At 45.7% G+C, this 12,958-nt stretch overlaps 1 protein-coding gene across 3 annotated transcripts in view; it reads left to right on the top strand.

Annotated features, from left to right (window-relative positions):
* SLC4A1AP (solute carrier family 4 member 1 adaptor protein) overlaps positions 1-8,254 on the top strand; it is a 50,011-nt gene extending 41,757 nt beyond the window's left edge. Inside the window, exons 15-16 of one of the 3 annotated variants that reach the window (XR_012059144.1) lie at positions 7,618-7,745; positions 8,174-8,254. The gene's annotated coding sequence lies outside the window, so the exon portion shown is untranslated. Of the gene's footprint in view, positions 1-7,617; positions 8,088-8,173 lie in introns of all 3 variants that reach the window. The other 2 variants (XR_012059143.1, XR_012059146.1) reach the window with 2 other exon arrangements.
* Positions 8,255-12,958: the final 4,704 nt, after the last annotated feature.

The raw sequence follows: 12,958 nt of genomic DNA, 5'->3' as shown, positions 1-12,958 counted from the left end.
GTGAATGACTGAAGTGATTTGCAGAATGATACATACACTATGGTATCACCCAAGCATAAACAAAAACAAAACTTTGAAGTAATAATAGATATATCTATGTATATGTTTATAACATATTTCTAAATGCATCCAAATGCATAGAAAAAGGTCTGGTGAGGGACTAAAATTAGGGATGGGGATTGTAGGAGACTGTCAGCTTTGACTATTTTCAATGATAACATACTCATGTATAATTTGTGTATTTATACTTAATTTTTAAAACTGAAAAAGCTAAAGCTATGGAGGCATTCTGATTGGTTAGAGTTGGGTCATTCCTAGGCTAATCACTGTGGCCAAGGGACTCCTAGGGTTCTCTGACTGGCCCCAGCCGGGTTACACACTCACCCCTGTGGACAGTGGAGCAGTACACTTGATTGGCAGCTCCTTGCATAGTTAGATGTTGGAGTGGTGAAAGAGCAGTTCCCCCAAAGAAGGGAGGTGCTGCTGTAGGCAGACAAAATAATAAACCTCCACAGTGTAAGCTTTGGAGCCAGCATTATCTTTGTGGGTTTGTGTAGGTGTCATTCAAGGCTGAAATACTTTGTTCAGTGTCTTTCTATTACAATATAGGACGAGGATTTGTTTTGCTCACTGCTATATCCCCAGAACCCATGAAAGTTCTGGGTATGTGGTAGCTGCTAGGTATAATAGATAGTGGTTGAATGGGGACACCACTATCATAGTCTGTGATTATTTTAATAGTAATCTACAGATGGACAGCTGCAAAGGCCACTCCTCCCAATGCTATCCACAAGCACAGAGGGAGAAAGGGAGAGGAAGACAAATCACCAGTGCGGGACTCCTCCCTAGGCCAGGAAGTCGCCATGACAGATCCTGGGACAGTGTTTGACAATGACCTGGACAGGTGTGGGGTTGGCCAGGGGGAGTATCTTCAACCCAGTCACTCATACCCTCTCATGATTTAGCGGTGCTTCCTTTGCAGGCTACTGAGAGTTTGCAAATGCTCCCTTAGCCAGTGTAATAGCCTCGCAGATCAGCTGTGGGAGATGGGGCCACAAGGGAAGAGAAGGTGGCAAAAAGGGCCAGGTCACCCAGGGTGAGTGACCCTTGGGGGAGTCACATAACTCACCTAACCCTTGGGGGAGAATCCTTCCATCCTCTGCAAAGTGAGGAGGATATCATAAGCAATCTCTCTGTGACCCAGTGAACATGCCCCTCTGCTATTTCCATTATGCTGTAAACATGGAGGCGTCAACCACAACCCTGAGAAGCCCGGTTTTCTGAGGGAGCCCCCCCCATGGAGAGAGAAAAGCAGAGTCCCAAGGACTGAACCTTAGGGGGTACCCTCAGCGGGGAAGGAGGGATTTGTGAAGGGCACAGTGGAAAAGGATTGGTCCAGGGGAAGAATGATTGGCAGCTGGAGGTCAGGAAAACCAAGAGTGCAGTGGATTCCGGGAAGGGGGCCCCTGGCAGTGTTAACATTCCACTTGTGCTATTGGAGCCATGATGCTCTGGAAACAGAATGGTTCCAGAAAACAAGTGCAGAGGAGAAAAAGGGAAGTGGTGTCCAGTTCTCCCTTGGGAACATTCCTAGCTGTATCTAGCCTGCGAGGTGAGCCCAGGGAAAACTGGGTAGACCTTTTCCTCCCTCCCACCCCTCTTCTAGGTGCTGGCTGGCCTCCGCTTGGGGGAACAGCATTCTGCCCCAGGTCTATGAGCACGGAAGTCTCAATCCCGAGCCCCAGGTCTGATCTCAGTCCCTGTCATCCCCTCTGCAAGAGAACTGGGTCCTACTGAGTCCTGTGCCCTTCTCCCTCCCACCTCTCTACTGTGGATGAGCTGAGGTCCTGCCTGGAAGGGCTCAGCCAGCTGGAACCTTTCTTCCCAGGCCTGGCCTCCTGAGGGCGTGATGGCAGGATGAGCTTCCTTTAGCCAGGTCCAGAGCGTGGCTGCCCAGAACCTCTGTGTCTCAGACCACACACTTATCCTCTCCATGGTCTCCCCTCACATGAAGACACCCCCAGTCTCTGTGCCTCCTCTGCTTTTGAGCTCCCAGAATGCCTCTCACTTGAGAATACTTGCTGAGTGGAGAACTAGGGGAGAAATAGTATGATTTTAAGACAGAGCATTAAAGTATTATAATGTTATACAAACATCAGTATAGAATACACAAATAGTATAATATTGTAATGTATATAACATACATATTTTTATATAGTTTATATTTGGGGGTTGAAGCTTTACTGTAAATACACAATTTTGTATCCCCCCCCTTTTTTTGTCACCTAGCACCAAATCCCAAGCATTTTTCCTGATCATAAAAAACTTGTGAAGGCATTTTAATTAAGGCCAGGGGAGGCCAGTGTAGAAACCAGTGTGTATTTGTAGGCAAAGGAGAAGGTGTGAGGGGAGAGAGGAAGTGGAAGGATGCTGTAGGGTGAAGGGAGCATCTTCCTTCCAAAAGTCCAGGTGGGGCCAGGGCCATGAGGGATGGTGCCAAGGTGGTCAGGGCTGGAGGTGTCCTGGATGAGGAGGTGGATTGGCCCCTGCTTTTATTCTCACTCCTGCACATGCTCTGTGACCCTGGAGACCAAGCAGTGAGTCTACACCCTTCAGGTGTGATGGATTTTCTGGTTGAAGAAACTTGATAATTTCAGCTTTTGCAACCAAATGGATTTAGTTGCTGAACGCTGGGCTGAATCTGGCTTGGCTGAGTCTTCTGTAAGGAACCCAGGGGAATTCAAGTTGTGCATTATTTAGTGGAGAAGAGAAACCAAGCCAGATAGCTCACGAACTGCGCAGACTCCAGGATGCGTTTTCAGACACCTTTCTTTCACTTCCCACCACCCTGTCCCCTCCCCAGCCCTCTGATCACTGGCCACCTTGACTCCCACAGCTGAGGTTCTGCACCAACGAACACCTCCATCCTCTGCTGTGACCATTATCCAGCATTTGATGAATGTCTTTCATTCATTCAAAGTACTTATCCTGTATGAGATCCTATATTAAGCTGTTGTTATAAGACACATCTTTGTCCTCAAGAAGCTTCCATCTACCCAGCAGTCAGTTTGAGGGACCATAGAGATCACTGAAATTTTTGTCTGGATGACAGACCCCTCTGTGAACTGATGACAGCTTTGCATGATTCCCCAGAAAAATATACATGTGTATAGAAATTTGCAGACAATTGAGGGCAGCACCAACCTCCTGAAGCCTATTTACAATTTAAAGGACTATGTTCCCTAAATTGCAAATGCTTGATCTAATTTAACTGTCTCATTTTATAGATCTGGAAACTGAGACCTAGAGAGGGGAATGACTTGTCTGAGGTCACAAAGAGGGTTAGAGACTGAGCCAGCCCTAGAAACCAGGATTACTGGCTCCTCAGACACTGCTCCACCAGGCCTGCTCTCTCTTCCCTGTTGGCTGGGAGAACCTAGCTGAAAAGGGGACCTAGGCCAGTTCCCTTTTCAGCTGCTAAGCCCAGTGGTGCCCAGCCTCCAGGTTGTCTTCCTCACCAGCCGTCTGGTCCTGGGGAATGTGGGCTGGTGGTGCTCCCTGAACAGTTGCTCTGACCCTGACCACCCCAACTGGTTCCCCCCAGACGTCAAGGGAAATGTTCTGGAGGGAACAGGATGTGTTTTTCTGCAAAATCATTTGTCTCACAAGATGATTTGCATACTGGTGGGGACACATATGTCATTCCCTGCCCATTTCCTCCCTAGAGAAAAGTGTTCCCATCACAGCTTTCCCTGCCAGGGAGGAGGCAGCTGTGTGGGCCAGTCCCAGCCCCAGGGGACGACTTTCTGATAGAGGGGAATCAAATGTTAGTGAGGGCTCCCAGAAGTAAGGAGGCTCCTTTGTTTGACCTCCCCTCACTCCCAGGGCTTAGCTGGAAGGGGCTCCAGCTCTGGCAGATGGCCCACTCCTGTGATCCCTCGGGCCCTAGGCATCTCACCTGATGTTTTTATTACATCTTTTGGAGTTCATTTACTGAAGATTCAGCTGCTAGAAGAGAGGAGTGAGGTGAAGATAGGTGAAAACTAGTAACAAATACTTAGTACTTACTCTGTGCCAGACATTGCTCTAAGCATGTTACAGGTACTGTAAATTTATTTAATCTTCACAACAATCCAGTGAACTTGGGTCTATAATTTTTTTCCGTTGTCTATGTGAGAAATCAAAGTTCAGAGGGGTTAAGTAACTTGCCCAAGGTCACACAGCTCTAAGCTACACAGCCAGGATTTGAACTCAGCCTACCTGCCTCAGAGGTAGGGACTCTAAATACTGATATTGTCGGAGCCAGCCGACAATCGATCAGGTCCAGAAACCTGTGCTGCAGGACTGAGAAAAGGAAAGACGTAGACAGCAAGACAAGAAAAGTTGGGGTTGAGAGGGTCTCACTCTAGCCCGCAAGACGCTAGGTCAAGAGTGGACGACGAGTTTATTTCAGGTGGTTCTTTTATATGATTTTAACCCATTAGCTCATACATTCCTGCACGTAGGCAATAAGGCCTAACCTCGTGACTCGTATACATTCAACTCAGGTGATACATTCAACTCAGGTGATTGTTCTCTAAAAGGATCACTGATTTGTGTGCCAATTGTATCTCTCCCTCCGAAGGTCTTTTGTGACTTAATAGCTCAAAGATGTTTCCTCAGGCATTAGCGCACCTGGTGCATTCTTTAGTAAAAGAGGTGGCGGGACAGAGACTGTTCTAACTCAATTGACCTTTGAGCCGGGCGCCCCGCACTGTGGGAGTTTAGGCCCAACCTTTGTGCTCGGCAGCCTCAATCTCAGAGCCTGGCGCCCTGCACTTTGGGGTTTTACGCCCAAGTTTTGTGCTCGGCAGCCCTCCGTCACGAGCGGCTCCCCGCAGATATGAGGGAGAATTAGAAGGTTAGAGGTCCCTTGACAGCTGTGCCATAGTCCAGAAATACTGGCATGACATTCAAGACCCCTTATGATCTGGCTCCAGCCACACTGCTATCCCTCCCTGCCTCCTACCATGGTCCATTACCAAAACTGTCCATGAATCTGCCCCAGCTGGTCTGCACATACTGTTTCCTCTGCCCAGACAGCACTTCCCCATTTCCCTGTCTGAAATGTCTATCCACTGAGAACCTCTGAAAACCCTTTCCAACATCTGCACCTTGAGTCAGACAGGCCCTTTTCTTTTTTTTTTTTTCCAATGTGGCTCTCATCAAATTGTCCTCTAATTATTGGCTAATAAGTCTCTCTCACTTCTAGATGTTGCCCCAAAGGGCTGATGTCTGTCTTACTCATTTCAGAATCCTCAACACCAAACCCAGTATTTGATATGTGGTAAATATTCAGCAGATGCCTGTTAGGTGCAGTGGACAAAGCATGATACAAAACACTATGTACAATATGCTCAATATTGTATTACGTGTGCTGTAAATACACCACAACCTGACTATATCCCAAAAATGTTAAGTGATTTTTCACAGAATTTGGACTTTACAGATGATTTTTATTTCTTTGTATGTGTACATTTTCCAAAACTTCCATAATTAACATGTATTACTTCTGTACTACCAAAGGAAAACTATGTTATTTTTAAATTATTTTGGAACGAGTAATAATGCTAATATTTTTTAGGACTTACCACGTAAAAAATTAAGAGCTTTTTGTGTACTATCTCTAATTCTCACAACAATTCTCCTTGGTTAGTAATAGTGGCATCATTACCATTTTACAGATGGGAAAACTGAGGTCCCAAGAGGTCAAGTAACTCACTCAAGGCAACACAGTAAATAGTGGGGTTGAGCTTGGAGTCCAGCTTTCAAACTCCAGAGCTTGAACTACAGCCTCTCTGCAACTACCCTCTAGGGGTAAGATAGGTAAACGGAAAATCTCTTTTAAAAAAAAATCAACCTTTTATTTTGAAATAATATCAAACTCAGAACAGCTGTGAGAATAGTACAATGACCTTCTAATATCCTTCTTCAGGATTTAAGTCATTAATGTTTTTCCACATTTGCTTTATGGCTCACTCTCTCTGTCTCTCTCCACATATACACATTATTGTTATAAGAGCTTTATTGAAGTATTATTCACATCCCATAAAATTCACCCATTTAAGGTGTACAATTCAATGACTTTTAGTGTATTCACAGATACATGCAACTATCACCACAGTCAATTTTAGAACATTTTCATCACCTCAGAAAAGAAACCACATACACTTATGATATCTCCCCCTAAATCCAACTCCCTCTAGCCCTAAGGAACCGTGAATCCACTCTCTGGCTCTGTAGCTCGACATCATTTATAAATGGAGTGATATAGGCCACTTTTGTGACTCGCTTCTTTAACTTAGCATAATGTTTTCAAGATTCACCCACATTGTAGCATATATCATACTTCAGTTCTCTTGATAGCTAAATAGCATTCCAGTATATAGATATATGCTACATTTTATTTATTCATTCAGCAGTTGATGGACTTCGGGTTTGCTTCTACATTTTGGCTATTATGACTAATGTTGCTATGACTATTCATGTACAAGGGTTTGTGTGGACTTAGGTTTTCATTTCTCTTGGGCATGTACCTCGGAGTGGATTCCTGAGTCATATGATATCCGTATGCTTAACTGTTTGAGGAATAATAATGTACATATTATTATTATTACTTCTGGACCATTTGAGAGTTAAGTTGCAGACATGCCCCTTTATCCCCAAATACTTCAGAGAAAACAAAGGACTTTCTTTTTCATAACTACATTTCAATGATCAAATTTATGAAATTTAACATGGATACAATAGTACTATTTATTACTTAGTCCATATTTAAATTTTGCCAATTATGCCCTTAAAAGCAGCGATTTCACACCCCCCCTCCCCCGGCCATCCCGCCATCTAAGATGCAATCCAGGATCAGGCATTGCATTTAGTTCTCATTGTCTGTAGTCTCTCCCAGTTCCTCAGTCCTCCTTTACCCTTCTGTGGCTTTGTAAGATACCCCTCAGTTTAGGTTTATTCCATCGTCCATTTGATGGGCGCTGAGGTCAAGTAGTGCAGCTGCAGACTGGAAGGCACACGCCAGGCCCCTTCCATCCCGGGAGGGGCTTAGGGGAAGCTGCAGGAACCAGGGAGGGGGAACCACTGTGGAAGGCTCCCCACCTGGAGGATTTCCTGGTAAGTGCCCCCAGAAAGACAGAGGCTCTGCGGAGGCCTCTTCCTCACCCTTTCCCAAGAACTACCAAGAGAGAACAGAGGTTGTGTCTGGGGGCCAAGTGCTTCCCGTTGTGGCTTTACTGAGGGCTCCTGAGGCCTCGAGCAGCCTGAGCCCCGCCTGGGAAAGGCTGCAGAAAGAGACTCGGGATGTCCGGGAAAGGGCGGTGGGGGAGACCGGCAGGCCCAGTGCTAGGAAGGAGCTGCCCCTTTCTGGGAAGGACTTTGCAGCAAGAGCCCACCCCCTTCACCCCGCCCTCCCCCGCGCCCGCGCTCCTGCTTCCGGCAGCCCCGGCGTTTCTCTGGCAGGCGCTGGGGGAGGAGACCGCGGCCCGATTCTAATCCGAGGCACGAGGTGGGGATCGGGAGCTGGAGGGCGCGTCTGGCTTCGCTTGGCCCTAAGCCTGTTTGTTTCTCTAGGACTCCCCGCCGAAGGCCCCAACAATCTTTGCAAGAGGCCTTCTAGAAACTGTCAACACGATTGATAGGAGCAGAATCTTCAGTCCTGCTCGCCTCCCCGCCAGCTGCCAAGCAAAGTTCTCCTTGAGGTAGCAGTGGCGCATTCCTTCATTCATTCATTCATTTTTGTGGCTGAAGATCCGGGTTCCTCACCTTTTCATCTCTCTCTTGGGGAAGAGGCTCATGGGGCTTCCAGGTGGCCGTCCTGTCCCCAGCCGGCTTCTGTGGAGAACATCTGTAATCAGAGCTCCGGAGGGCCTGCCCTCCCTCAGCTTCAGGGCCTTGGGTTCACGCCAGGCCAGGGCTGAGCCGGCCCCCACTCAGTTTACAATGTGGCGACAGCCATCACCTGGGAAAGGTGGAGCCTTAGGGAGCCAACCAGAGAGGAGTAAGCAGGGAGAGGAGGAAGCAAAATCACACCTGGCACACAGGTGAGCCCAGAGACCAGCAGAAACGTGGTTACAGGCGGAGTTCACGCTCTGAAGGCCTGCAGTGATGCTCTGTTCTGTCCTCACAGGCTGTTGCAAATGGGAAAAGTTCACATAAGAATCCAGACTTCTGATTTTTCTTGACTAATAAAAACATCTGGTGACCCTGAGCCTGTATTCCACTTGGCAGCCATGGTAAGTCAGGAAACCTTATTGTTGAAGCTCTCTTCCCTAGTTCTGTTTCCTACCTGTTCCCCAAGGGCACCTGTGATCTCACTCAGGCCTCACCACCACCCTATGAGACTGGGAACGTTAACTCCATTTTATACATGATGGAAGCAAGGGGAGAGATCAGTAGCCTCGCCCAAGGTCCTGGCCAGGGAGAGACGGCTGGGGTTCTCACCCAGGTAATCTGCTTCCTGGTCCATGCTTTCGGTGCTCCCCTCAACTTTTTCCTGCTCAAAGAGCTGGTACTCCCAGCAGCAGTTGGATGGACGGCAGATGCAGAGAGCAAATGAAAACCCTCTGGCTGTTCAGGTCTGGGGCCTCCTAGGCCACAGCAGAGTCCTGAGCTGGGCAAAACAGCTCTCCGCTGAGGTTCTGGAGAGGCGACTCTTTCCCCAAGCATGGGGCAGGAAGTGGCTGGTCAATGGTTCCCCCGCAGCTCAGGCCGGTGGGAGGACCAGTGCAGCTCGGTGTGGGGCACTGAGAGCAGGAGTGGCTGGTCAGTCTAGGTGGTGTCTCCCTTTCTGGCTTCTCTCCCTTTAGTGGAAGCAGGCTCCCAGGCAGCACCTTGCTCCACTTGGTCTTTCTGCCACACATAGTGCAAATCCATGGCGCAGCGGGGCCAGAACTGCCTTAATCTGCAAACCACAGCGCAGTCTAGACCAGTCAGGCTTCCTTGAGCAGAGTGCTCTTTCTGGTCAGTTGTACATTCTCCTCCTGGAGAGGCTCGCTGACTCTTCCCAGAAGGGCTTGCCCACTACTCCCTAGCAGTTCCTAGGAATGAATGGAGGAGCAGCACCTGAGAGTCACAGGGTGTCAGAGGAAACAGAGTAACTGCTTTATAAAAATAGCTCAGCTGTGTATATAGCACTCTACAGTTTATAAAACCCTTTCACATCCATGTGTATTATTTGGTTCTCACAACTTTATGAGCCAGACAGAGCAGCAGTTGGCAAATATGGATCATCTAGGAAAGTTCTATTCTCAGTCCTGCCACTTACTGTGAGCAAGTGCATATCCTCTTTGTAGCTTTTATTTCTTCATTGACTAAAAAAAATATATTTTTTTAATAATGGGTGAACTGTGGGGTTTTTTTGGGCTTATATAAATTTAATTAAAAAGAAGATAATGATCTCTCCCAGCAAGGTTGCTCTGCTGTATAGAACTCCAGGGAGTGCTATTCACACAGAATACCAGGTGATGGGTCCCCTAGAAATTGTGCAACAGGTAGAGCTCCTTATGTGCATGTCGTGAGGATTAAATGACATAATTTATGTCCTAGCACAAAACCTGTGAGATAGATGGTGATTAACAAATGTTTGTCAAGTGAGTGAACTGCTCACTCAGTCATGATGGATTTTGAGGGGAGCTCACAGGAAGAAGGAAGTAGTATTGGCTCCCTGTGCTGGTGTTGCATTTCCTGCCCATATTTCTGTGACTCTCGCCAAGTTGCCCTTTGTCCTAGGCTGCTGGGCTCCCAGTTGGCTGGAGGCACAGACTTATCAGTGGGGACTGGAGAGCTGGGCCTGGGCTGGGTAATGACCAGCCTTCCGCTCACTTGAAGTTTCCGTTGGGGGGCTGGAAGCCACAGCATCCAGATGGCTAATTGCTTTGTGCCTGTGTCTGCAAATCACAGTGATTCACTGTCCCTGCTGAAAACACGCTCTCTTTTCAAAGATTTAATGGTTTCCAAAATTAATTTAGCCTCATCTGTTATCCCCCTGCCCTTCTGCACTGTCCCCTCCCCCCAGTGTCCTCCCCCGTCCCAGGATGGAGCTGCTGCTGCAGAAAGCTGGCTTTCACTGTGCAGGGCATAGTGGAGAGGAGCACAGACCCCTTTCCAGAGTCACCTGAGCACATACTGAGTGTAGAGTTTGGGGAAAGAAGCCCAGGAGGGAAGGGCTGGTGTCAGGGACACATTTATCTCCCACCATTCTGCATGCTTTTGGCCATGAAGCCCAGATCTGACTGACACTCCCAGAAGATCTCCAAGAAGCTCGTGTTTGCACTGTTTTGTTTACAGAATTCCCAGAGATCATCTGTTTTTTACATGTGAGGGATGTGGTCAGTTTTGTTAGTTTTAGACACCTCATTATGGGCCCATGAGACCCTGGGGCCGAGCCCTGGCTAAAAGGCCAGAATTTAGGGAGTTTACCTCCATCTGATTTCTGAATTGTTTCTTTACCATCTTTGGGCTTCTGCTCTTCCCCAGTAACATAAAGAGGATATAATCCTTTCCTCTTAATGATATAATCCCTTCCTTTAATGATATAATTCCTTAATAATAAAATTGATTTATTTAATAAATATTTATTGAACCTCTCTATATATCAGGCATGTGCCAGGGATTGCGGGTACAGTGGCAAAAAAAACCCCTCCACAATCCTGGTCCTTCCAGAACTCAGCTCACAGTCTACAGTGGAGAAAGAACAGGCCCGAGGCCAGCAGGCTGTTGCATGCTCTGCAGGGAACGTCAGGGGGCTGGGGGCACCGAGTCTTGTGGAGTCAGGAAAGGCTCCTCGGGGGAGGTCATGCCTAAGCGGAGTCCTAAATAATTAGGAGGAGTTATCTTGAAGGAGAAGAAAGAGGAGGAGAAGAGGAAAGAGGAGCAATGTTCTAGGCAGAGGAAACAGATAAGCACAAAAGCCCAAGGAAGGAGAAGCCCTGGTTCATACTGAGGATCTGCAGACAGTGCAGTATGACTGGCCAGAGGACAGTGACAGTGGGAGTGGCTGGACACAAAAGTGGGGCCAGAGCAGCAAAGGCCTTTTGGCACCCGATTGAATCACCACGGGGTTTTAAGCATGATCCAATGTGTGTTCTAAAGAAATCACTCAGGTCACAGTGTGGAAAATTGATTGGATGGGGTAAGACTGGAAGTAGGAAGATCAGATATGCAATGGCTGTGTCTAAAAAGTATTCTGAGACCCTGGGTGAGATGTTGTTAACCATTTTTTATGGAACAAATCAACAAAATATCTTTATAGATTTGTAAAATTCTCTCTAACTCTTTTGGATTCTGCTTTACATGCTTCAAGGCTGAGTTGTTAAAAACATTCAAATTCCAGTTATTATATTTTCTTGGTGAATTTTTCTGTTTATCAGTATGAAAGAGCCCACTTTGACCGTTATAATCCTTTTTATCTTAAATTCTGTTTTATTTAGTCCATCACTAAGGGACTAGTTGACTCAGTCATGGTATACGTATACAATGGAGCACTATGATGTTGTGAGAAAGAATGAGGGACATCTCCCTATGTTCCTTTTGAGTTACACCTAGCATATCTTGTAAAGATGAAAAAGCAGGGTAGATAAAATATGTATAGTATAGTATTGTTTATTTAGGAAAAAATATTCATCTACATTTGTGTTTGCTTGTATTTTAAAAAGCGGAAGAATAAACTGTAACATTTAAAAAAAGCTCTCTAGGGGAGAGAGAGACCGCTCAGAGAGGTCATTGATAGAACCTAGACTCCTCTGAGTAAACGATTTACGCACTTGACTTTGGAGCCGTATAAATACTATACATAATCATAAAACAATTAAAACAGAAAAAAGGCAATTATTTTTTTAAAAAGAAATGACGCTATGTATCAAATTGGTGGCAAAACTCAGAAAATTATTTCAAGAGACTTTAAGACACAGTGATTTGAGGGTGTGACCATAGAGAAACATACCCTATGAGGTGATAACAAAAACTGTAAAATATTAAAATTCTTTTGGTAATCACATTGTTGGTAATATTATTAATATTATTCTGAAACTATTATGTATAGGCAGAATGAAGCAAATAAGAAATTATGTTAACATCATTAGGATCAAATGTTTTCAGTGTAAGAGAAAAGAAATACAAATATAAATATAAATATAAAGCAAAATCCTAAATTTGGGTTGAAAATATAAGTATGGACTTACAGTCAGTAAAATAACCTGCTTCCTGGTGAGGTCCCCTGAGAAGGCCTAGAGACCGTGACCAGCCCAGACTGTGATTTCTAAATACCAGGTCCCACTAAAAGGAACCAGGGCTCCTTAGGGAAAAGAGCTGATGACAGGATAGGATAATGTACAAGACGAGTGTGGAAAAATTTGTCAAATCAAAGAGAAAGAAACTGTCAAAGACTTACTAGGATCTTGCCAAAAGGACAGTAGCACCAACTTGAAGAGGCTCTAACTGGCCAGAGACGGGGTCGTCTAGGCATCAATAAGGACAATTACTGTAGTGGATTAAAACACATCAAAGATATTAAAACTCAAGCTAATACTACCTAAAAAAAAATAGTCACCTCTGGAGGATGCTGTGGAAATAGCTCATCATTCTAAAAACTGGTAAGGGGTTAAGCATTTAACCTCTTTCCTATATGAACTGTATCTCAGGGTGAGCAAAAGGCTGATGAAGTATTCCAGCTAACAAATGAAAAAGAAATAAGAGATTTAGAACAGCATCACTTTGCCAAGCCCTAGTAAAATGATGAATTTAGGCAGTGATTGTCTATGGCCAGTAAACTCACAGAGAGAGACATTCATATATAATGTGCCTCTTGTTGAAAGTATAAAACACAATCTATTATATATTCTGGCCAAAAGCTAAACCTGAATCAGATCAAAACTCTGTATCTAGTTACCAGTTCACAGGAAATACAGGGTACAAA

The sequence above is a fragment of the Vicugna pacos genome, chromosome 15 (genome assembly GCF_048564905.1).
Source record: "Vicugna pacos chromosome 15, VicPac4, whole genome shotgun sequence".
NCBI lineage: Eukaryota > Metazoa > Chordata > Mammalia > Artiodactyla > Camelidae > Vicugna > Vicugna pacos.
Note: the sequence above shows the minus strand (reverse complement) of the source record. Positions and strands in the feature narration are given on the sequence as shown.